Below are 26,332 nucleotides of genomic sequence, written 5' to 3'. Positions count from 1 at the left end.
CAGACATGTGGCCTAGAGGTACAGCCACCAACTAGAAGCCATAAGTTGGGAAGTATAAGGATCTAAGGCTCAAAGCCAATTTACTGAGAGTGATGGAGTGAAGCATAGAAAATGACTAAGTCTTTCAGGATAAGACAGGGGGGAAAAAAGACTGGAAGAAAAAAATTGAGGAGTCAATATCTCTGGAAAAATAGAAGCCACCAATGTAAGAAATACTATATTCTTAAGTATAATAAATAGAAAGAAAACCACATTGAGACACATTGTAAAAAATTACCCAAAACCAAGTGCAAAAAGAAAAATCTTAAAATCAGTGAAATTAAACATACCACCTTCAAAGAAGCAACAAAAAGAATGAAAGCTAATTTCTCTAAAGAAACAACAGAAAAACACAATCTGATTAAAAGATAGGGAGACATTTTTCCAAGGAAGACAAACAAATGGCTAACAGGTATGTGAAAATGTGCTCAACATCACTAATCATCAGGGAGATGCAAATCAAAACCACAATGAAATATCATCTCACAACTGTTAAAATGGCTATTATCAAAAAGACAAAAAAATAAGTGTGCATGAAAATGTGGAAAAAGGGAACCCTTGTGTACTGTTGGTAGGAATGTAAGTTGGTGAAGCCACTATAAAAAACAGTATGGAAGGGAGCGCCTGGCTCAGTCGGTTAAGCATCCGACTCTGGATTTTGGGTCAGGTCATGATCTCATGGTTCATGAGATTGAGCCCCACCTTGGGCTCTACACCGACAGTGTGGAGCCTGCTTGGGATTCTCTCTCTCTCCCTCTCTCTGCTTCTCCCTTGCTTGTGCTCTCTCTCAAAATAAATAAATAACCTTAAAAAAAAACAGAATGGAGGTTCCTCAGAAAGTTAAAAATTAAACTGCCATATGATCTAGCAATTCCACTTCTGGTATTTATCCAAAGGAAACAAAAACAAGAACTCAAAACAATATATATGCACAACCACATACATTACAGCATTATTTACAATAGCCAAGATATGGAAACAATGTAAATGTCCATTGATCAATGAATGTATAAAGGAATTGTGGTGTATGTGTATATGAATGTATATGTACACACACACACACACACACACACACACAATGAGATATTGTTCAGGCATAAAAAATGAAATCTTGCCAACTGCAAAAACATAGATGGACCTTGAGGGCATAATGCTAAGTGAAATAAGTCAGAGAAAGACAAATACCACATGATCTCAATTATATGTGGAAACTAAAAGCAAAAACAAAAGCAAACATAGATACAGAGAACAGATTGGTGGTTACCAAAGGAAGGGATGGGACGAGGGATGAAATGAGTGAAGGTGGTTAGAAAGTACAAACTTCTAACCATAAAATAAATAAATCCTATGATGTAATGTACAGCATAGTGACTATAGTTAATAATACTGTATTGTATATTTGAAAGTTGCTAACAGAGTAGATCTTAAAAGTTCTCATCCCAAGAAAGAAAACATGTATAACTCTATGTGGCAATATATGTTAAGTAGACTTATTGTGGTGGTCATTTTGCAATATATACAAAACCAAATCATTATGTTGCACACTTGAAACTAATATAGCATCATGTGTCAATTAGATCTCAAAAAAAGATAGAAACAATGGAAACCAAAAGAGAAATGTATAACGTATCTCAAATGATTGAAGATATTAATTGCCAACCAAGAAATTTATATCCAGCAAAACTATCTCTAAAAAAAACTGATCTTTTAAATCTTTAAAATTTGTAGATAAAGAAAAATTGTAGAATTTGTCCACTTCAGAACTGCTCTGTGGAAAATACTAAGGGGGATGCTTATGAAAGGCATAGATAGATAGATAGATAGATAGAAAGCTAGATATTAATAGAAAGAGTTAATATACAGTATATCTAGGGGTGCCCAGGTGGCTCAGTCAGTTGAGTATGTGACTTTGGCTCAGGTAATGATCTTGCAGTTTGTGAGTTCAAGCCCCAGGTTGGGCTCTGTGCTGACAGCTCAGAGCCTGGAGCCTGCTTCAGATTCTGTGTCTCCCTCTCTCTCTGCTACTCCCTTGCTCATACTCTCTCTCTCAAAAATAAAAAAGATTTTTAAAAATTTAAAAAAATATACAGCATATCTAAATAAATACTATATAAAATATGAATGCTTTATAGAGCATAAAATGTGGGTAGAATTAAATTACAAGAATAATGCAAATATTTTTGAATGGGTAAGTGGAATTATAGTACTTAAAGTCCTTGCATTTTCTGAAATTGCTTGAGTGTCAATATAAGGAAGATTCTAGTGAGTCAAGAATTAATGCTGCAATAGGTTAACCACTAAAAGTAGAGTTTTAAAAAATGCAAAACTAATAAGCTAATAGAACAGAAGGAATAGAATTAGAAAAAAAAAACAAGCAATCCATAATAGACAAAAGGGGGGAAAGAAAGTTACATAGGGCAGGTGGAGTTAACAGAAAACAAATATAAAATCATAGATTTATGAACATGAAATAAATGCTTCAATTAAAAGAAACAATTTTCAAACCTGAAAAAAACCAAAACCTAATTACATTCTGCTTTCAAGAGACACACTTTAATTATAATGACACATTGAATTTAAAAGAAACAGAATTTATAAAAGATAAACTACTCAAACACTGTACAATGAAACTGCCTTTGCTACATTAACATCAGGTGAAGTAGAAAGTAAGGCAAATGAATGCTTCAAGATAAAGAGGGCCATTTCAATGATAAAATTTGTCAGCCAACCAGGAAGATAAAACAATTCTAAATTTTTATGCATTGAATAGTATAGTTTAAAAGTAAATTTAACAGAATTAAAATCAGAAAGACATACCCATAATCATAATGGGAGATTTTAACATAACTACCTCAGAGAAAGATAAAACAAGCAGATGGTAAGCACATATAAGATTTGAACATGCATGGAGCCAGGGTGGCTCAGTCAGTTGGAAGTCCAGCTCTTGATTTTGGCTCAGGTCATGATCCCAGAGTTGTGGGGTGGAGCCCCACTTCAGGCTCCATGCTCAGCATGGAGTCTGCTTGAGATTCTCTCTCTCCCTCTACCCCTACCTGCCCACCCCCCACCCTCTCTCATGCTTGCTCTCTCTTAAAAAAAAAAAAAAAAAAAAAAGGATTTGGACATGCTTAACAAATGACCTAATTAACATATATAGAACACTATACACAATGATAGAATATACATTCTTTTCTAGTTCATGTGAAAATGTTACCAAACCAGATGTATACTAGGCCAAGTTAAGACAAATTTCAAAAGGCTAACGTCATATAAGACACATCTTCTGACCATAGTGAAATTAAATTAGAAACCTAGGCAAAACAAAACCCAAATATTTAAAAATTAAGCAAAACTCACCAAAATAACACTTATGTCAGAGAAGAAATCCCAGTGAAAAATTAAAATTAAAAGAAGAAACTTAGAAAATACTGGTAACAGAAAACAACATCCCAAAGTTGTAGGACGCTGCTGGAGCTTAACTTAAAGCAGTTGCTCTCAAACATCAGCATGCATCCGAATCACCTGGCATCAGCATGCATCTGAATCACCTGGTGGACTTCTTAAACCACAGGCTGCTGGGTCCCCACTCTAGAACTTCTGATTCAGTAAGCATAGGCATTTCTAACAATGTTCCAGGTGATAGATACAAAGGCTGCTGGTCCAGGAACTACAACTTCTACTAAGATACTCTATGAACATTCATGACAATCAATTTTATAAATAAATATGTTTTTAGAAAAAGTTTACTGAAATTAGCACAAGAACAGATACAGATACAAAATCTGAATGGTTTCTTATCTATTTAAAATTTTGAATCTTTAATTAAGAAAGTTTACACAAAGCAAACTTCAGACTCCAATGGCTTCACCAGTGAATTCTCCCATCCACTTAAGGAAAAAATTATACCAATCTCCCATAAAGCCTTCCAGATAATAGGAAAGAAAAAACAAAACAAAACAAAAAAAATAAAAAAAACTTTTCAATTTCTTTGATGAGGTCAACATATTATTAAATATTAAATCAAAACCTTAGAAGGATATTAAAAGAAATGGGATAGGTGTTGTTCAACCACTCTCATGAACACAGACCCCAAGATCTTAAAAATAAATAAAATAAATATGTAACCAAACTGCATCTATTACTATATGAGAGAGAGAGACACGCACATACAAAAGCTGAGTCCTAAAGGCAACAATGCACAATTGCACCAGCCTTGGATTGTCTACCTGGGACTTCTTGATAAGTGAAAAAATCAAACACTTACTCATGTAGCCAGTCTGAGATTATTAATGGTACTAAATGATTCATTTATTGATACTACTCAGCCATCTACAAAATCTCAATCTAAGTAACCACCAACTCCTATATTTCCCAGATCCCAATTCCAAGAATTGTTCATCCCAACCTTGAATAAAATCCATTATCTTGGAAACCTTTTCACTGCCTACTCAGACCTTGCATCTCATTGTCACTATCTTCATGTCCTTGTGTATAATGTCAACTCGTTGACATCCATCATCCATTGCATTACTGGACCAAACCCCGAATCTATTGAGGCTCAATCCCTGTATACTTCATGTTTACACATGAGAGGCTCATATGGTTGACTACAAACCAGCCAGATTGCTAACCCATCTCACTTTGAACCACTAACCACGAGCCTTCACAAAAGCCCAGAAAACTTACCACATTTTCTCATTAGTTGAGGGTCCCCCTCTCCCTGATAACAGTTTCACAGCTATTGCTCTACTTTCAAATATCCCACACTTCCCCCTGCCCACCTCACTCTCAGCTGATGGCCCCCTATTTTACTAGGATAATAGAAGCCATCAGAAACTAACAGCCTCAGCTTCTCCCACCCAATTCACCAACATTCTGCAGCTGCAACAGTTAAAGCCCTGTCTTACTACCAGGTAAAACTATATTATCATACAACAACATCACTGTGTCCTAGGTCAAAATCACAATTGGGAAGATGCTTAGGAAACATGCACTACAGCAGCATTTTTCAAAGTGTGGTTAGCAGACCAGCAACATCAGCATCACCTCGGATCTTGCTACAAATGCAAATTCCCAGACCTACTGAAATAGAAACTCCTGCGATTGGGACCCGGCATTCTGGCTTTCTTAAGTCCTCCAGCTGATTCTGATGTGCACTAGGAATTGAGAACCACTGCTCTAGAATGTATGAATTTAATGACGTTGTTTTAACTCCTGCACCAAACACAGTAGTGTATAATAATTGCTTCATTATTAAGGAGGGAAGAAAGGTGGAGAGGAGCACATGTAAGCACATATATTTTTTTTACTTTAAAAAGTTTAAAGAAACTTTAAATTGCCTTTAGGTTCTCACATTATTTTTCCAGATGAAATTGAAGCCCAGTTATGTGCCCACATTCATATAGCTAGCCTTGATTCTGCCTTTTAATAATGATGTGTAATGGGCAAATCAATTAACTTCCTCCCAAAATAGAGAGCTAATCTCCACTGTTCTGCACTAATTTCCTAGGGCTGCCATAACAAATTAGCGCAAAGTAAGTGGCCTAAAACAACAGAAATTCATTCTCTCATGGTTGTGGAGGCTAGAACCTGAAATCTAGGTTTGTGAGCAGGGCTGGCTACTTCTGGATGCCCTGAGAGAGAATGTTACACCCCTCTCTCCCAGCTTCTGGGGAGTACTCTTCTGGCAACCCTTGACCTTCCTTGGGTCATAGATGTATCACTCCAATCTCTGTCTCCACATTCTGTGGCTCTCTCCCTCACCTGTCTATTTTTGTTTCCAAATTTTCCTCTTGAAATCTTGCCATTTGGGACAACATAGGTGGACCTTAATGACATTATGCTAAGCAAAATAAGTCAGACAGAAAGCAAATGCTGTATGATATCACTTATGTGTGGACTCTAAAAAAGCCGAACTCCCAGAACGCGAGAATAGCATGGTAGTTACTAGGAGCTGGGGGGTGTGGGAAATGGGGAGATGTTGGTTATAGGATACATACTTCCAGGTGTAAGATGAATAAGTTTTAAGGATTTGATGACAGCGTGGTGATTATAGCTAATAATGCTTTATTATGTCCTTGAAAGTTGCCAAGAAAGTAGATCTTAAATGTCCTTACCACTCCTCCACAAAAAAGAGAATTATGTTACATGATGGAGGTGTGAGCTAACACTGTGGTGGAAATAGTTTTGAAATATATGTGTATCAAATCAACACTTGTACACCTTAAAGTTACAAAATGTTATATGTCAATTATATCACAGTAAAGCTGAAAAAAAAAGCCTAAATTTTCCTATTCTTTAAGGACACCACTCATTTGATTAGAGCTCACCCTAATCCAGTATGACCTCATCTTAACTCAATTACATCTGCAAAGACCCTATTTCTGAATCATGTCACATTTGCAGGTACTAGGGGTTATGATTTGCACATACCTTTTGGTTGAAAGGGTTAACACGAGTCAATCTAGTATACCTTCCTTCCACCTTCCAAAGACTAGGGAAGGGGAAAACAAAGTAAGCAATTCATCTCACCCAACAAATAGAAACCCAAACTTCTCATACAATCCACTGCTGACCCTCTATGAAGCACTGACCCACAACATGCACAGCCGAGGACCATTGCCTAACACCTCGGCTCACCCCATATGAGAAATGCCATGTGTCCTGCCTTCTTGCTCTTCACTGGCCACTTCCGCCACTTACCCCACTTGCTGGACCAAGGACACTGATTCCTGAAATCTGCCTCCAAGACTGCCACATCCCAATGTGGACCATCCCAATGTGAGATGCTTTATCTCATCCCCTATCTGTCAGGCTTCCCTCTAAGGAATTAATTCTAAACCTAAAGAGGAAATAAAATGACATAAATTCATATTATTTCATTTTTTATGTACAAAAACTTCAGTGAGAGCAATATGATATAAATATATTGCTGTGATTAGTGATCCTTATTTTACTTTATAATGTGACTAGGGGTAGAAATGGCAGTTCTTCCATTGTCTTCTCTGCTTGCTCTTGCATTACAAATTTTTCAGTCTATGGATTTTTTGTTTGTCTGTCTTTTTTTGCAGAAATCCATTAGAACCATTTGTCAATTTGAAAAAAGTTTAGTACAATTAAGACCAGACACTATACTCCATAAACACACTTCCCTAGGTCCAGATAAACTGTGAGACATTGTTAATTCCCTCTGTGTGAAAGTAGCCAGTAAATTCGCAGCATCAAATAAATGTGCCATAGTATTATCATCATCATCATGATCATGCCTGTTAATTTCCTGGTTGTTCGTCCCTCTCTGGACTCTTTATCACCCTATCACAACTGAATGTGGAAATATTAACCAAATGCTGACAGTTTGCTACTGTCTGCTGTCCTTAAAATCTTGTCATTCTATTATTGATCCTTGGTACTTCTCTAAATCTTGACAATGTCTCTTCCCCTTTTTCCTACTGCTAACACTCCCCGCTGTACAACTGAGACCTCAGTTTGGACACTATCAACAGGTTAAGATGATGAAGCACAGAAAAGAAAAAGAGAAATGCAGAGAAGTAGTGTGGCATTATGTTTATCTAGAACCTACCTTCAGGACTGCCACTGTAACATAATATTTTCAGAACTGGAATTTAGTGTCAGTAAAGAATTGGGTTCGGAAAATAATAAACGTGCAGTGAAAAATCAAGGTGTGAGCTTGAAAATGTCTATTTCTGGATGAATCAGGTAGTCACCGCCTTGATAAAACATGCTTTATAGTTATCCCTCATGACACGCCTGTGATCTTGGGTCCACATCACCTATTTGCAGCTGGCCAAAAACTCTTTATGGACATACCTTTATGTTCAAATTTTTGGTTAATTTGTTCACTCAAGGTTGATTTTGAGTGCATGGTCCTGCTGAAATAACTTAAGCACATGTGGCTGAAGTTGCCACTTTGAGTGACACTTTCTCATATTTATGCTCATGACATTTCTACAGTTATAAACTGCAAAAGTAGAACAAATATAGCAGTAATGGCCAAAGAATACAGGATGATTTCTCCCTTGGCTTCTCTCATTTCTCTAATTTCCAGGAAGTTTTCCCCCCATTCATCCTGCCCATGGCTGTTTCCCCTCCATTAGTCAAACCTTCTAAGTCAAGAAGTGTTTTTTGTGAAACCATTCTTTCCAAAATTCCAGAGATGAGCTAAAGCAAGTGAAAACTGAACCTGTGCATAAAAGGCAATGATTCTTATACCTCCAGTACACAAAATGTCAATCTCTGAAGTTTATTGGGAACTTTATATTTTATATTACTAGAACCTAAAATAGATTCCTGAGGATTTAAATTAGGCTTCTAGGATTCCATTAGAGGTTAGTTATACTGGGAGTATCTAGGACATTTAATTTTATAAACTTTGAAGCTAGAAAAATATTAGCATTTATAGTTTGGGGAAAACAAAGGGAAACGGTAATAAAAAGGAAATACTCTGTTTATGCTTTCTTTGGGATTATGTATAGAATTGCATTTTGATAGTTTGCCCAGAATTTCAAAACCTTGGATGTAAATATCAAAGGTACTCCATCCATGCTTTCCACTTTGTTTCTATTACCCCAGACACCCAAGTTCCCTCAAGCAGACATTAGAAGCCATAACTTTCTATCCAAAACATGCATATCAAGGTAACATGGCCTGAGTCAGGAATCGTCACACTTTCTCAGCTCTTCATGTTTTCTCAAATGCCCAAATAGACACAGCTCATTTGTAAGACAACTCCACTTTATAAGATGATGGCTAAATGTGAACCCATATCATCCTTATAAAATGTGAGATATGGTGTAGAAGAACGCTGAAATGGACAATTTCTGTCAGTCCACATAATGTAGGTGCCATGTTTATTCAGTTCCTTGCAAATTCTTCCAAGTTACCAACTTCTTCTTAAGTTTCAGGCTCTAGGATTGTGTATCCCACAGTTTTAAAAGCCTAGCTACTGCTGAACAAAGCAGGAATACCAGGCTTTGTGGACTGTTTATACAAAGCATGTTTACACACTATAGCATCATGGGGCTTTAAAAAATGCAACCTATTTGACACATTCTAAACTTCTCTCTTAAATGAGTCAGAATGCCTTTAGATCCTGCTGTGGTATGAATCACAGCAAGAAGATCCTAAATAAGAGAAGGAATGAACAAAAATTTCACTCAAGCAGCCCTTGTTATCACAAGCAAGAAAGGCCAACATGTTTTTAGGTATTGCAAGTGATAAAAGAAATCTTTAAAAAATGTTGATAGTAAATGTAAAATGCAAAATTATGAAACACCTAGAAGATAACATAGGAGAAAATCTAGATGAACTTGGGTATGGCAATGACTTGTTAGATACAATATCAAAGGCACAATCCATGAAGGAAAGAATTGATAAATTGGTCTTCATTAAAATTAAAAGCTTCTGTTCTATGAAAGACAACAGAGAGAGAATGAGAAAACAAACCACACACTAGAAGAAAATATTTACTAAAAACACAGCTGATAAAGGACTACTGTGCAAAATATACAAAGAACTCAAACTCAGCACTAAGAAAAGAAACAATCTGATTAAAATATGGGCCAAAGACCTTGGCAGACATCTTACCAAAGAAGATACTAAAGATATACAGACAGCAAATAAACACATGAAAAGATATTCCATATGTCATCAAGAAAATGAAAATAAAACAATAATGAGATACCACTATTTACCTATTAAAATGGCCAGGATTTGGAACACCAACATCATGAAATGCTGGTGATTATGTGGAATAACAGGAACTCTCATTGATTGCTGGTGAGAATGCAAAATAGTATAGCTACTTTGGAAGACAGTTTGGTGATTTCTTCCAAAGGGAACATATTCTTACTATATAATCCAGCAATCAAGCTCCTTGATATTTACCCAAAGGTGTTGAAAATTCATATCCACACAAACACCTGCACATAGATGTTTGTATTAGCTTTATTGATAATTGCCAAAACTTGGAAGTAACCAACTTATTCTTCGGTAGGTTAACATCTGTGGTACATCAGACAATGGAATATTATTCAGCACCAAAAATAAATGAGCAATAAAGCTATGAAAAGACATGGAGGAACCTTAAGCAGATGTGATTAAGTGAAAGAAGTCAATATGAAAAAGCTACCTATGCATGACTCCAACTATATGCCATACTGAAAATGGAGACATTAAAAAGATTAGTGATTGTCAGGGATGGGGAAAAAGGGAAGGATGAATATGCAGAGCACAGAAGATTTTTAGGGAAATGAAAATGCTCAGAATGATCCTATAATGATGGGTACATGTCATTATACATTTGTCCAAACCCACGGAATGTACAGCAGCAAGAGTGAATCTTAATATAAAACAATGGACTTTGGGTGATCATGATGTGTCAGTGGAGGTTCATCAATTGCAGCAAACGTACCCCTCTGATGAGGGATGTTGTTGATAAAAGAGAAGGCTGTGCATGTGTGGGGACAGAGGGTGATGTGGAGAAGCTCTGTACTGTCCTCTTGATTTTGCTGTGAATCTAAAACTGCTCTTAAAAAAACTAGTCATTAAAAATAGTAATGAAATATTTTTTAAAGTAAAAAGAGTAGAGGGTAAATGACTGTCCCAACATAATTGCTAACAAAATTCAAAACAAGGAGTTTTGCTTCTGTAGCTTCACTCTCCCTTCCTCTCATCAGTATAAAGATTACATGTGGATTCTGATGCTAGTGGGTGGAGCAGGTCTGGGATTCTGCACTTCTCACGAACTCCAGGCAGTGTTGCTGCTGCTGGACTGTGGACCGTGCTGTGTACAGCAAGTCACGCAACACCTTGAGGGTCAAGGCGTGCCGGGTGTCTAAGGAATCACGCTACAACAATGATGAGTAGAGCACAGGAACTTGTGTCAGCATCCCTTTCTGGACAACCTGCTGCTGAGTGAGCTGAAGAAAAAAATTACTAGGAGGAGGACCTGAGTTAAAATGTACGTATCTACCCATTGATACTAGTACTAAAAAGAGAACTCTAGGTAGAAATAAAACTGGGATGGTTGTAAACAGACCAGGATTATGTCTACTGATTATCCGAATGTCTTTCGTAAGCTACATAACTTCTGTAGAACTTCATTTATTTAGCTTTCCAATTAAGAGGTTGGATTTAAGTAAGTCTTGGTCGCAGGGCAAAAGAGAGCAAAGTGGGGTGGGCGGAGGGGTGGCGGTGAAGATCTGAGGATGTGTCAGGATATGAGAGTACCAACAATGACTGGTTGAATGTGGAGAGCAGAGTATGGTCACAGCCAAAGCCTTAATATAACTGTCAAGTTCAGAGTATAAGACAGAGGTAAAAATAGATTAGTAAAAAAAGAAGTTTAAGAGCAGGACATAGGGTAGGACAGGTTACTAGATATAAAAAATGAGTCAAGGGAGACTATTAAAGGTGTATTCTATGAATCATGAATGGAGACTAGAGAGGCCATTCTATGTGATGTTTTTGGCAGTAGGGCCATCAACTTGAAGGACTGCTGCAGACGGCATGTGACTAATCTTTCAAATCCCTCCCAGATCTGTAATTTCATGATCATTGTTTCCCTTTTTCTTCTTCCTTAGAATCATCTGGGCCCATTTGCCTCATGGGTTCCCGTCTTCAGAGAGCATTCTTAACCTCTCTGGGGAAACTCAGAAGGTTATTGTCATAAGTCTTTCTTGTCTTTAATTGGCCTAATTTCTTATATTTATTTTGTTTGTCTTTCAACACACATTACATTCCCCCCTGCAGCATATTATGTTAGGCCATGTTCTGCTTTATTCTTTAACATTTTTTTATTTCATGATCACACCATTCTATTCCTTTGAATTTCCATTGGAAACAATTTTAGTGGTATATATAATAACATTCTTCAAAACTCTTGTCCTGTTTTCTTACCCATAATGAAAAAGTCCCAGTATAAGTGTTTTCTATGTATTTTTTTTTTGGTGCATTGATTTTTTTTCATACTTAGCAATGTTATAATTAAGTCAATAAATTCCAGTCCATAGACGAGTACTAGCTCCAGAACTCTTCTTTGATGATTAGTATCCAGAAAGCTATGTGGTAATTTTATATTTAGTTACTGTTTTCAACCTCCTAAGAAGCAACACTTTTGTTTTATGAACTATAAGCAAATAGTAAAAATATATATATATATATATATATATATATATTAAACATTTTCCTCAGGGAATCTATAGTAGAAATAGATATGTCTTGTAAATGCAGATACAGAAATATCTTCACATTTATATATTCTATTACAATGACATATTCAAATACCGCCTGTTTGGGTGGCTGTTTGTTTACATTACTCAGAGTTTTATCTATTTCTGTGTATTCTAACACTTGTAATTGACAAAAACAAAACAAAACAAACAAAAAAAAAAAACCTCTAAAATCCCGTAACCAACCGTTACTGCTAATGATATGATTAAGGGAGACAAAATATAAACAATCCCTTAAAACCAATCTGCTAGAAATAAAGAACATAAGCTTTACCTTGTTGTACTTCATTTTTTTTCAATTCAAAAAAAAAGTCCTCCTATCAGCTCTCACAATACAAACAAATATTTTTATTCAGCTCCTTGCAATTCCTTTCCAGTTCTTCACTTACAATTCTCTGTCTTAAATTTTAGACTCTGGAGCTGTATTACACACAGGTAAGAGCCTTGCTCCTGATGAACTGAACAGGAATACTGTTCATTGTGGACCTGGGGTCATCACATTCTCTCAAGACCGTCTGCTTCAGAACCTCTTAGAAGCTTTTTAAGAATTAAAATACCTGAGCTCCCCTAGACCCACCAAATCAGAATTTCTGCTGATGGAGCATATAAATCTACATTTTTTATTTTTTTCTGCTACTTCTGGTGATGCTTATAAGCACTAAAGGTCAGGACACACTGTCCTAGAGTAAAAAATCTTAAAATAGCCATTTTCAAACATCCTTCTGTTTTAAAGACTTACTTCTATTATCTCTTCTCTTTGCTAACCTATGAATGAGATTTGATTAATAAAAAAACAATTATCTTCCAGGACCAAGAGCAATTTCTACTTTCTCCTACTTTTTTTTTTTAATTAAGCCTAAGTGTGCTGATGTGTCTACCCCAAATATGTTCCACAACATCACTCCAAGTCACAAATGTATTACCTAAATGGAGGATGCATTTACTATACAACATCATCAGGTTAGCTTAAAGTCATTTTTCCCATTTTTTATAAGTCTATGTATTGGGTAGCAGGACTCCCAGTAAAGTAGGTGGAAAAGAAACTTCTAGGACAAACTTCTATCTACCTTTTTTTTTTTTTTTTTGGGCCGTCCTACCTTACCCGTTTCCTTTCCTCCAGTCCTGAAGAACAGAATAATAACTGTATCTGTCTAAGCCTGCTTTTATTTATCCTCATGCATTTCTCCACAGCAATATCCACTGGAATATGCATACTTTAGCCCCCACATTCAAAAAACATAATGAGTTATGTTATTTCTTATTTCAGACTGAGTTTTATCACGAAACATATTATTTTTCAAAAGATATCGAACTGTTCCTAGGTCCTTGTGCATACATGCACAAAAACTCAAGTTTGAAAAGCATTCATTCTCCTATATATCAGAGTCCTGGGTGATTCTGATTTCTTTTAATTCTAAAGTATTATTGGAGTGTGGGCTACATTTACTTGCAATGTGTATCCCCTCCTATTTAATTTTTGCTTTTTCTTGAATCACTGTGTTTGCTTTTCAAAGTTCAGTGTATTTCTACAGCACAAATTAAATTGTAACAAAATTCAAGTCTATACTTATCTTTATTATAGCTTTTTTACCAGGTCCTGAAGAACACAAGATAAAGGAAAGAAAACTCTGGACTAAACCGACCCAAATTTTAGTGACAAATCCAGGACCACCACATTCAGCCAGATTGGCCAGACACACCTAACATTATAGAGAAACCCTAGGTTGTCAGTCCAGTGGATGGACAGGCCTCCCCAACTCCCCAACTTATAGCCCATAATATATGACCACACAACTGCACTGTCCTAGTAGTAGCCAATGTTTGACAGTGTGTCTGCACAGTGAACACAATTCATAAATTAGCTATTCTGTGCAAATGAATAAGACTATGCCTTTGATAATCTCAAATTCAAAGAGCTTAAACTGGATATATAATATTTTTCCATGATATTTTTTCTCTAAAACTGCCACTGTATTTCCCGACATTTAGATTCGATATCTAGGCTCAATCAATAGATATGGATGTGTTTTAGATCCCTGAGTCACCTAATACCTAAGTGCTCTGAACAGGTGTCTGCTAAGAAACATATAATCCATTTAGTGGAGACCTATAATACTCATTTTGTTTTCACAGATGGTGTTGGATTATTAAAGTGGAAATATGCCAAGAAGTTTTGAGAGTACCTTTCCATTTAAGCTGGACTTTGCATTATTTAAAGCTATGATAATTTAACTCAGCTCTAATCCTCTCATAGTCCAGTCAGACCAAATCCATTATTTTCTGTATCTCCTAAATTTCAGTTTTCCTGTTACTAACCTCCTGCATCATACAAAAAGCCTGGGGGAGGAAAACACATCACTCAGCTGCAAAGTGTTTCATTTGTAGCCATATCCTTTTCTTTTCCAAGGGCAGGTAATGGACAGTAGTAGGCTGAAACAGAGTCAGGAAAAACAAATAATGGTAAATCTACTATCGACTATTTGCATGGGGAAGCCATTTAGTGTCTCTTTCTCTCAGGTTGGTCATCTGTTACATAAAGTAATAAATTATTCAAACTACTAAATTTTTTAAGTGCAAACAAGTGTCAAAGTGGTTCAGGGTTTGTTTACTTGCTGAGATATGCTATAAATCCAAAATATTATCACTTTTTACCTAATCATACACAGTATCTACCACGAGTCTTAGAGTAGAAAGATTTGCAATTGGACTCTTTCACTTAGCTCGGTGACTTTGGGCAAATTACACTTGTGTTTCTTTGGCTGCCTAGAATCTGAAATACCTTTGTATATCTGGAGAATTCCCCATCATATGCCTTTGTTGAACTATCTCCCACTATAGAAGCTGAAAAGAGCAAACCCCACTCCTGTATTTGTCTCCCACTCCCAGCACTTAGGGTATTGGCATCTCCAAACAGACGCTTCCATGTTAGACTCTGAACTTGTATTGAGTAAAATAGGCAAAGAGGATGGAACTCATTCTGACAGTGGGAGTTGCAGTGGTGCTACTATTTGGTGATTCCTACCAAATGGTGCTTACTGCATTTTAAAAATTTTTTTTTAATGTTTATTTATTTTTGAGACAGAGAGAGACAGAGCCTGAATGGAGAGGATCAGAGACAGAGGGAGACACAGAAACTGAAGCAGGCTCCAGGCTCTGAGCTGTCAGCACAGAGCCCGACATGGGGTTCGAACTCACAAACCGTGAGATCATGACCTGAGCCAAAGTCAGACGCTTAACCGACTGAGCCACCCAGGCGCCCGGCGCTGACTGTATTGATCAAGATGTTGCTATGACGATCCAGTTGGTTGTTAATGATATCTACTTCAACTTTTTATGGAAGAACTGAGAAAATCCAGAGAAGGGACTTAGGGTATGATGTTTCATATCAGGATTATGCTTAGCAACTGACCTCTCAAAAATTCTCCCTCAACAGTGGACTCAGTGGGGCCGGTTCCCAGCAATTAGTTTTAGCTCAGAGTTGGTGCCCATTAAGTATAAAAAAATCTGTGTATGTTTTTTAAGCTGCTCTAGAATATAGGGCAGACTAGAGGACCTGGAATCATACTTCAGTGTGCATCCTCAAGCCAGTTAGCCTCCCCTCAGGTGACACCAGATCTATGAAAGTGCAGTCAGCAAGTTACAGTGACTTGCCCCCTCAATCTTCTCCAAGCAAATCAACTTATCTGAAACTACTTTGAATGTACCCCCTAAGTTAAAGTGCATGTTTCCAATGTGCTGAAACTTGATTGTCTAAAATAGACTAAAATCTCAAGCACATGCAAAGACTAAGCCTCACTTAATTAGAAAATGTGAAATCTGTCATTTTTATCACCAAAAAACTCACTTTGAGGTGTAAGCTGCATCAGGCCCATTTTATACTTGGAAAAACAAGTAGCAACCCATAAGTATCTTTGGTGAACACTAACCTTGAATTTAAAACTTGTGGTTCTTTAGTTTATAATATGCTGACTCTACAAATAAAATCCCAAATATACCAATACTAAGAAGACATTTTTATTTCCTCCATACTAGAATATTTAATAAATGTCTGGTTTCAGAATTAACTAATTCCACTCCTTTCAAAAATGTATATTTTCAAAAAAAAATGTTTACAACGGATAATACCACATGCAAAATATATTTCATCCGTAGAGATCATTTTTTAACCTAAGATATTACTTAAGGAAATTTAAACAATTGGAGCTTATGATGACACCAGGATAATTAAGACAATGGCTGCCATAGTAATAGAGACCAAGTGACCAGCAGAGTAGATAAAGAACTCCCAAAATAGGGCTACTTCAGGGTGGAAATTTGATATATGCAGAGGTGGGAAAAAAGGAACTGTTTAATAACTGGAGTTGGGAAAAAAGTTATCTATTACAGAAAAAGGCCAAATTTGATCCCTACTGCATATAATAATAATATTTAATAATAAAACAATTCTAAGTGAAATAGGGATTTTAAATGCAAAAATGGAAATATAAAACATCTAGAAGAAAATATAGATGAATATTTTTAAGACCTTAATGGTAAGGTCTTACCTTTAAGTCTTTACTACGTAAAGATTTCTTAATTTACAAAAACCAAAAACAAAAACAAAAAATAAACAGTACTGTATCAAAAGAAATTTTGTTCATACAAAACACCTTAAGGAAACAGGTGGGGATGGGGAAGGGTTATGATGAAGGAAAACATTTGCACATTTGCAACAACAGAAGACTGCTATAAAGAATATATCTTTTGGGGCACCTGGGTGGCTCGGTCGGTTAAGGATCTGACTTCGGCTCAGGTCATGATCTCACGGTCCGTGAGTTCAAGCCCCGCATCAGGGTCTGTGCTGACAGCTCAGAGCCTGGAGCCTGTTTCAGATTCTGTGTCTCCCTCTCTCTCTGCCCCTCCCCTGTTCATGCTCTGTCTCTCTCTGTCTCAAAAATAAACGTTAAAAAAAATTTTTTTTAATAAATAAAAAATAAAAAAAAGAATATATCTTTTAAAACTCCTTAAAAATCAATAAGGAAAGCAGAAAGTATATGGATAAAAAGACACATTTAACTGTAGGTAAAATGCATATTGACAATAAATATATGGTAATAGGGGCACTTGGGTGGCTCAGTCGGTTAAGCATCTGACTCTTGGTTTTGGCTCAGGTCATGATCTTGCAGTTTGTGAGTTGGAACCCCATATCGGGCTCTGTGCTGCTGGTGAGGAGCCTGTTTGGGATTCTCTTTCTCCTTCTCTCTCTTTATCCCGCCCTCCTCCCTTCTTCTCTCTCTTTCTCTCTCAAAATAAATAAATTTAAAAAATAAATATATTAAATATTATTAATGATTAGTGCAGGGAAATTAAGACCATAATGAGATACCATTTTACCGCCATTAAATTTGCACAACTTTAGAAATGCAAAAATGCCAAGTATCAGGGAGGTTGTAGACTCCCAAGATTTCTTATATATTACCATTGTAAAGGTAGTGAAACCATTGTGGAAAACAGTTTGACCTTGCCTCCAAAACTTGAACATTCACACACTCCATGACCAGAATTTTTAGTCCTAGGCATACATGCTACAAAAGCTCATGCATCCGTACAACAGGAGACATGGGCAAGAATCTTCTAACAGTACCAGTTAAAATAGCAGAGAGTTGAAAACTACCCAGGGACCCATCAATATAAATAAACTGGTGTATTTACACAGTGAAATATTACACAGAGGTCATAATGTCACAGCAATATAATTTGTGGTAGGCTGAAAAACTGGGTCCCCCCCCAAAATACTCACTTCCTTATCCCCAGAACCTGTGATTATTACCTTATATGGCAAAATAGGTGGTCAAGTTAAGGCCCTTAAGATGAAGAGCTTATCCTTGTTAACCTGGTTGGCCCTAAATGGAATCACATGTCTCCTTATACAAGAGAAACAGAAGGAATTATGAGACGGACACACGTAGAAGAGAGAAAACAGTGTGAAGATGCAGCAGACAGAGAGATCTGAAGATGCTGGTGATGCGGCCACAAATGAAGGAATGCTAGCAGCCACAGAAGCTGAAGGAAGCAAGGAACAGATTTTTCCCCGAGAGCCTCTGGAGGGCTCAGTGCAGCCATGCCAGCACCTGATTTGCCTAGTGAAACTGATTTTGGACTTCTGGCTTCCGGAATTGTGAGAAAATATATTTTATGCCACTGAATGTGTGGTAATTTGTTACAGCAACCAGAGGAAACTAATATACAAGTCATTGATACATTCATCAACACAGCAAATGGATTTTTTTTAAATACTGATGATTAACTAAAGGGGAAAATTAAAATAAAAAGCTTAATTGTCCAATATGTAGATTTGTAAACTAAATTATGTTAACATAAAAGGATGTTAGGCCAAAATAATAAATCTAGAGAAATGGGGGAAGAATCTTCCTTAATTAAGACCTCACTGTATCAAGGCCAAAGTCCTTTCCTGGGCCTTCAGCACACAGCCTGATGATGCATAAAATTAAAATAGAATATGAAGCACCCTAATTATGGTAATTAGATACAAGATAAGGTAGAATGGTTATGGAGTGGTGAGGACATTAGTTCTTTAGGATGTAAATAAATGAGACAAAGGAATAAGGTTGAAACACAGACAGGAAGAATAAGCAATTTGAAAAACAGGACTGAGTCCAGTTACAGATAACTTCCAGAAGGGATTCTGATTTAATTTGCATTTAGCAAGCAGCTCATGACACAGCCTCATCCATTTTTCCACCGACAAGGCAGTGGTTCTCAAGCCTTAGATGGAATCAGAATCACCTGGGAAGTTGGTATAACTCAAAGGCTCAGGCTTATTCTCTTCAATGAGCCTACTCTGCAGTGTTCTTTCTGAGTTCTCCAGGTGTTCTGATTTGCATCAACATGTAAGAACCACTGATCCAGGAAAACACACAGAGGGAAAAGTATACTGTCACTGAAACAGTTTCCTTAGAATTAAACAGAAAATTCTGTTCTCTTCCCTCACTGCTCAGATGCTTCAAATCTGTTCTGTGAGACTAATCCTGTGCCCCTTCAATGAAGTCTAAGCAGATCCCAAGGCTTTTCTGATCATTCTCAGAAAACAAAAAGTCCTCTGGTCACTTTTAGTCATAAAACATTTAATTTTAGTATTTAAATGATCATTCCCAAGTAATGGTCAAGACTCCCAACTGCATTTAAAACTTCCTCCATTCCCCAAGTTTTTGCAAGGATATAGAGAAAAAAGAAACTTGTGCACTGTTGGTAGGAATGTAAATTGGTGCAGCCACTGTGGAAAACAGTATGAAAGTTCCTTAAAAATTAAAAATAGAAATACCATATGACTCAGTGATTCCACTGCTGGATATTTAACAAAAAAAAAAAACAAAACAAAACAAAAACCCGAAAATACTAATTCAAAAAGGTATATGCAGCTCTATGACTATTGCAGCAGTATTTACAATAGCCAAGATATGGAAGAAACCCAAGTGCCCATAGATAGATGAATAGAGAAAATGTGGTATACACTGGATATGTACCATACACACACACACACACGCAGAGGAATATTAATCATCCGTGAAAAAGAATGAGATCTTGCCATTTGTAACAACATAGATGGACCTAGAGGGTATTCTGCTAAGTGAAATAAGTCAGAGAAAGACAAATATTATATCATTTCATTTACATGTGGAATCTAAAAAACAAATGAATAGACAAACAAAAAGCAGAAATAGACCCATAAATACAGAGAACTAACTGATGGTTGCCAGAGAGGAGGGGTGAAGAGATGGGGAAAATGGGTGAAGGGGAGTGAGAGATAAAAGCTTCCAATTATGGAATGAGTAAGTCACAGCCATGAAAGGTACAACATAGGGAATATAGTCAATGGTATTGTAATAGCGGTCCTTGTATGGAGACAGACGGTAGCTACATCTGTGGTGAACATAGCATAAGGCATAATCTTGTCCAATTACCATGTTGTACACCTGAAACTAATGTAACATTGTGTGTCAACTATATGTCAGTAATATATATGGCTGCTAAACAAGACCCACAATAGTTGTTATTAAAAACAACAACAACAACTTCCTCCCTCCCTGCTCAGGTTAAGGAATGGGTTGTAAGCCTGCAGTGTGGGGAGGGCTCCAGTTACCTCCTTTATTTCACTGTTTCTCCTCCTTGTCGACAGCCTGGATCCTGATCTTCTAGATTTCACAGAGGTGTTAGAGAGCTGTAAATTTCAAGAAAGTTCTTATTTGACAGGCACCAGTGTAATCTGGCATTGTTTTCCTCTGGGCTTGGCAGGGATTTAAGGCTGATTCTTTCTCATGGAGCATCTTTGTAATTTCTATGGAACTGTCACTGGGCACAGGGTCTCCCATTATTGCATTCATAACACAAGTGAAGTCTCCTTTGCCTGGACATTCAGGACTTCAGCTTGATTTTCTGAGGCCCATTACATTTTCTCAAGAGCTTATCACCCCTGAAAGGGGGCTGCAGGTATGTCTCTCTCTTCTATGTCGCCCTCAGGAGTTGCCAGAAAGCATTCATGAATTCTTCTTTCCACAGACCTCTGGCAATGCAAGTTTTTCCTAAGGCAGTGAGTCTTGTAGCTCTTGGGGCAACAAACTGTGCCCCAAACCCCAGCACACAAGGCAACCTCTTTAAGGAGCTTCCTTGAATCCCCTCTCATTTGGCTTGAGGAGAGACAGAAGGGACATTTCACAGCACTCCAAAATCAAATGAGCTTTGCTTAAAAAGACAGAACTTAAGCAAACCAGCAAGGAAAGGTAACACATAAAACAGTGGGTGGCAGTGAGTTAGGCATTATTAAGAAAAATGAGACAAATAATCTTATTAGTGTGAACAAAGTAGAATAGAAGGTAGATTTTTTTAACATGGATGAAAGAAGATCTTTAAAATAAAAAATAAAACTTGTAAAATGTGTCAAAATACATAAAGAAAATTTCTCGGCATTTAATGATAATAAGGCATAGGCACAACTAAATACACATTTCTTAGCCCTTAATCTATTATATAAAATATATATAATGAAGACTAATAAATTCAGAATTGTATATATTTCAGATTTTGTAAGGCTTTAAACAGTTAACTAGTATACATGACCCTTAAAACATATCTATATATAGCAAAGATATGTTTTGCCAAAAAAACCTACATAAATTCCAAGTGTCCAAAAATTGCTATCTATATTTACTTTGCAAAAGAGTGAAACTAGATATTTATAAAAGAAATATTAAAGAAGGATCCCAATCATTTAACAATTCAAAGAGTCGTTTAAAGGGGCAGCTGGGTGGCTCAATCAGTTAAGCATCCGACTTCGGCTCAGGTCATGATCTCACAGTTCATGGGTTCAAGTCCCACGTCGGGCTCTGTGCTAACAGCTCAGAGCCTGGAGCCTGCTTCAGATTCTCTGTTTCCCTTTTCTCTCTGCCCTTCCCCACTTGCACTCTGTCTCTCTCTCTCTCTCAAAAATAAACATTAAAAGAAGTCTTTTAAATATTAGACCAAAACTATAAATCTATAATTATAAACTATTCAGGAATTAATGATGATGACTAAATTATAGCCAAAATTTACAGGAACTAGCCAAGGCAATGCTCAAAGGTAATTTAAAATTTTTAAATCATAATTTAAAACAGTAAAAAATGAATTGTTTTTTATTACATAAGCTTAAATTCAAATACTTGGAAAAACTCATAGAAATCTAGAGGAATCAGGAAGAAAACATTCATGATTTTGAATCTTTAGAATACAATGCTGAATAAGACAAAACACCTACCTTTCTGTTTATGAAAGAATATTGCCTGGTTAATTTGCGCTCAGTATTTTTCTACACATAAAATAGTGAACAAGTCACAGGTCTTGTGTTCAAGAACTTTAAAGTCAGTAGGGAGTAAAGTAAATAGGTAATCAAAATCTAGGGGATCAGTTCTCTGATAGTACAAGGGGCCAGGGAGCAGGTGGCTTGACTATGTATAATCTGCAAGGTGGTAGTGAAGGTCTTCCAAGGGACAGGGTACATAACCTGAGTCCTGAGGGTAAATGGCATTAGGGAGGTATGTGTTGTTAGCACAGGAAGAAGCATGTGAAAGGAGAGAGAACAGAACACATTTGGAGAACTGAGAACATTTCAATATTGCCAGAGATTAAATGATGAAATGTGGCCTTGGAGAGGTGAGCCTGGACCGTATCATGGAAAGTCTCACAGGAACTGTTAAGGAATGTCAGCATCATCCCAGGGAGGTATTAAAGGATTGTAAGAAAGAGCATGACATGAGAAGATGTGCATTTTAGAACTGTGACCAGAGAGGGTGTGACATGTTAACCCCTCCTGTCCAGGGTGTGATGCTTGCCACACTAGGAGAAGGGGCTCATGAATCCTAGACACATGTATGTAGAGTCATATGCACACATGGGAGATGAAACCAAGTAAGGAAACGAATACTCCAAACCCCAAAATGACATACAGGGAGCCGGAACTGAATGTCAACAAATACCACTTAAAACATAGAAGTTCCAAAACCGAGGGATAAAAGTAAAGCAGCCAGACTAAAGGGCTTGAAGGAAGAACACAAAATACAAGAATGGAAGTGCAATACTATAAAATGAACAGAGGCATTATAAACTATTGGAAGTGAGGACAATTGGCAAAGCATCCACTGGTAAACCTAGGGGAAACAATTTCATCCTCTTGGGTTTCCTTTGAGGTCAACTGGAGAGCTGCTTTTTAGAAACTGGCCGTTCAGTCCTATTATATAACTTTAACTCCCTAATCAGTTAAAAACATGGACTATATTCCTACTCTCAAGATGCCTAATGGGCTGAATGCTAATACTTATAATTCAGATAGGTCTATGAAATGGATGTGATTCCCAGGAATTGGTAGTGGTGGGTACTCTAGGTAAGGACTTTAAATAAAACAAAATGAATGCTATATGGGAAATTTGAGAGCAATCTTTCAACTGGGTCGTTAGTTTTAATAATAGTAGGAGATTTTTTTTTTTATTTTAGAGACAGAGGGAGTGTGCAAGTGGGGGACAGGGGCATAGGGAGAGAGAGAGAGAGACACTATTGTAAGCAGGCTCCATGTTCAGCACAGAGCCCAGGAAAGGGCTTGGTCCCATGACCTTGGGATCATGACCTGAGCCAAAATCAAGAGTCGGGCACTCAACAGACTGAGCCACCCAGGTGCCCCAAAAGTAGAAGCTTTTAATAAAATGTTAACTTCCCTAATGCTATTGTTAGCAATTAAACAGACATCACATTGAATTATAACCAAAGCAGTGTTTGTTACAAGTGAGGGGCTAAAATCCAAAATGTGAATAATGAGAACATATAAAATTGCAGTAATAAGCTCTTAGGGGTGTCATTAGTGAAGCATCACTTTCTCTCTGTTGATGTGGCAAATCTTTTCCCAGGGCCACTAAGCCCTTCTGACTCCATCAATTTGATTATCAATTATTTCCTGATATCCATCAATGCCAGCAACTAGTATTATTTTTCTATTTTCACAGTAATTTTAAAGTAATTTTAAGGATGAGATGGAATGGAAATAAATCACGTGCCTTGCTGTAGCAATTGGCCAACTCAAAACATTGCCAGGTTTGAGTGAGCGTCATTATGAATACCACATTAAATACATCAAATGCCCATACTGATTATGTTGATACAGTCATGGATGAAGTTAGGATTTGCAGAATTTCAGCGAATTAGAATTCTAGAGTTATATATGCCTATAATTATTCATTCGCTTATTTATTCATTTATTCAATCAGTTCTACATAAAATATTTATTGGGCACCATGTGCTAGGTCCTGTTCCAGGTGCAGGGAGTAGAGTGAACAAAACAGACAAAATTTTCTCTCAGTGAACATCCTCATGTTGCTTTATATGAGAGTTCGTTCCATGAAATAAGAAAAATTCATTATGCGTTGACATTGTGTCTCTTTTGAAGAGAGGGCGTGGGTACTTTGAAAGCTTCAGAGGTTAGTTTGTGATATATGTTTTCACTTCTTCCCAAATGGATTTAAAATATTTATTATCTCTCTCTGACAAAAAAAAAAAAAAAAGAACAAAAAGGAATAATGCTTATTTTTTGAAAGCAAAGAAAAAGGGTCTGTAAATATAATTTAATTTATTGTTCATGAGAAAGAATTCTAAGAACAGCACAGGATATTAAAAAAAAAAAACGTTTTAAGGAAATTATAATTTTAAATTTGGAATCTGTCAGCCAAACACTCGATTCACCAGTCATCTGCTTATCTGAGGATTCATTCATCTCCAGATGCATCTTCATTACACCAATATGTAAGATGAAATATATGTCAAGCTCTGTTTTGCAACTTTCATAGCTCATGTCTAATATCTTTGTTCTGGTGACCCATTTTGAAGAAGTGTTCACCTTTCTGCACGTTCGTGAGTGGTATCATATAAAGACATGATAGAATTGAGAACTTTTCACAACTTTTTTACGTATTCACCAAACAATATCACTTGTAAATTCAAACAGGCATGATGATAAATGCATTATGTTTTCTTCTTTCAATTCCACAGGTACTTCATTAAAATTCCCACAATTTTGATTTTGTTGCAGGCTAGGCCACACATTTTATTGCAACTTGTTGCAGAGAAGTTTTGACACACTTACGTAAGTTGTTCCCAGTTATCTTTCCTACTTTGATGAAATGTAGGAGTTTCTTTTCAATCAGGATAGATTTTGACATTTTCATTGGGTCCCACCTACATTTTCCCTGCACAGTTTTCTCATAATGTGTTATTGAGTAAGCTGAGAAGAAACTGATCTCATTTACTATGTTTGATGATATTCTTATTTTTTTTTTTCACTTAGCATTGAAGGTTTTCCCTTTTGTAGGAAACTACTTATAAATCAGACATTGAAATATTTCTTTGTCTCTCATTCTAATCTAATATAATCTAATCAACCAGGTGGCTGGTTGATAACTCCAACGATTTTTAGACCATTTATTTATCACTTTTCTCAGTCACGTTTGGTTCCCTCACTATTCTGGGAAACCAGGATTCCCATTTGCTCCAGTCTTCTTCTTCCCTTCCACTTGATGCTATGTCATGCATGAAATTATGTAGCAGGCTCACCTTCATTTTCCAGCTAAGACCTTGTACATTAAAAATCATGCAGCATGTGTCATATGTTGATCATATGACACTTTTTTCAAATTCCAATGATTTTCAACTGCTGCTTTACTGTCCGAGAGCATTTTAATTCAGGATAGTTAACATTACTGGAATTGCCACATCACTTAATTGGTAACACTATAGGTTTACAAGCAAAAGCAAGCCTTGCTCTAGAGACAGCAAATCTACAAACACTAAATAAAGAGAACAAAACCATCACGTTTTAAAAGTTGATGTCAGAAATGTCTCATTTAGTTCAAATAAACTGCTATGAAATAATCCTTTAAAACATGTGAATAAAGAGCCAAAAGTGGAAATAACATCTAGACAGGAGGTAGTTTATATTCTGTTGGATGATGGGATTAAATAACATGAAGACCCAAAATATTCTTTTATACAAAAGTCTGGTTCCCAAAACAATTATTAAATATTTCCACCATCTCTAAGGGAATGACTGGAATATTAACAAAGCACCCTATTAAAAAGAGCTTCAAAGAGCATCTTTATTGTTGCGTTTAATTTATTTTCTGAAACTCTGAGGAAATTGCAAATCTATTATAGAAGTTTATGATCCTTCATAAGTCAAGAACAGAAATTATATTATTTTTCATAATTATCAATAATAACAAAATTGCTGAAGACATTCAAATAAAAAGATATACTTTTAGTTTGGATGCAACTGAACAAAAACACAATTTAAAGAGGCTGTACTTTTTTTAAACAAGCCAACATAGAAGTTCAAGCTACTTATTAAATTTCCATTTCAACTCAAAATCTTAGGAGATTTTAAAAGACTACGACACTAGCATGGCAAGTGACATATCATATACAATAACAATATAATTAGAAATTCATTTATTCTATAACTGCAAAATATTAAA

At 36.5% G+C, this 26,332-nt stretch overlaps 1 pseudogene; it reads right to left on the bottom strand.

Moving 5' to 3' along the window:
• Positions 1-26,332, bottom strand: part of LOC122240518 — a 127,642-nt pseudogene that overhangs the window by 59,458 nt on the left and 41,852 nt on the right.

The sequence above is a fragment of the Panthera tigris genome, chromosome B4 (assembly GCF_018350195.1).
Source record: "Panthera tigris isolate Pti1 chromosome B4, P.tigris_Pti1_mat1.1, whole genome shotgun sequence".
NCBI lineage: Eukaryota > Metazoa > Chordata > Mammalia > Carnivora > Felidae > Panthera > Panthera tigris.
This window is presented reverse-complemented; position numbering and strand designations above follow the sequence as displayed.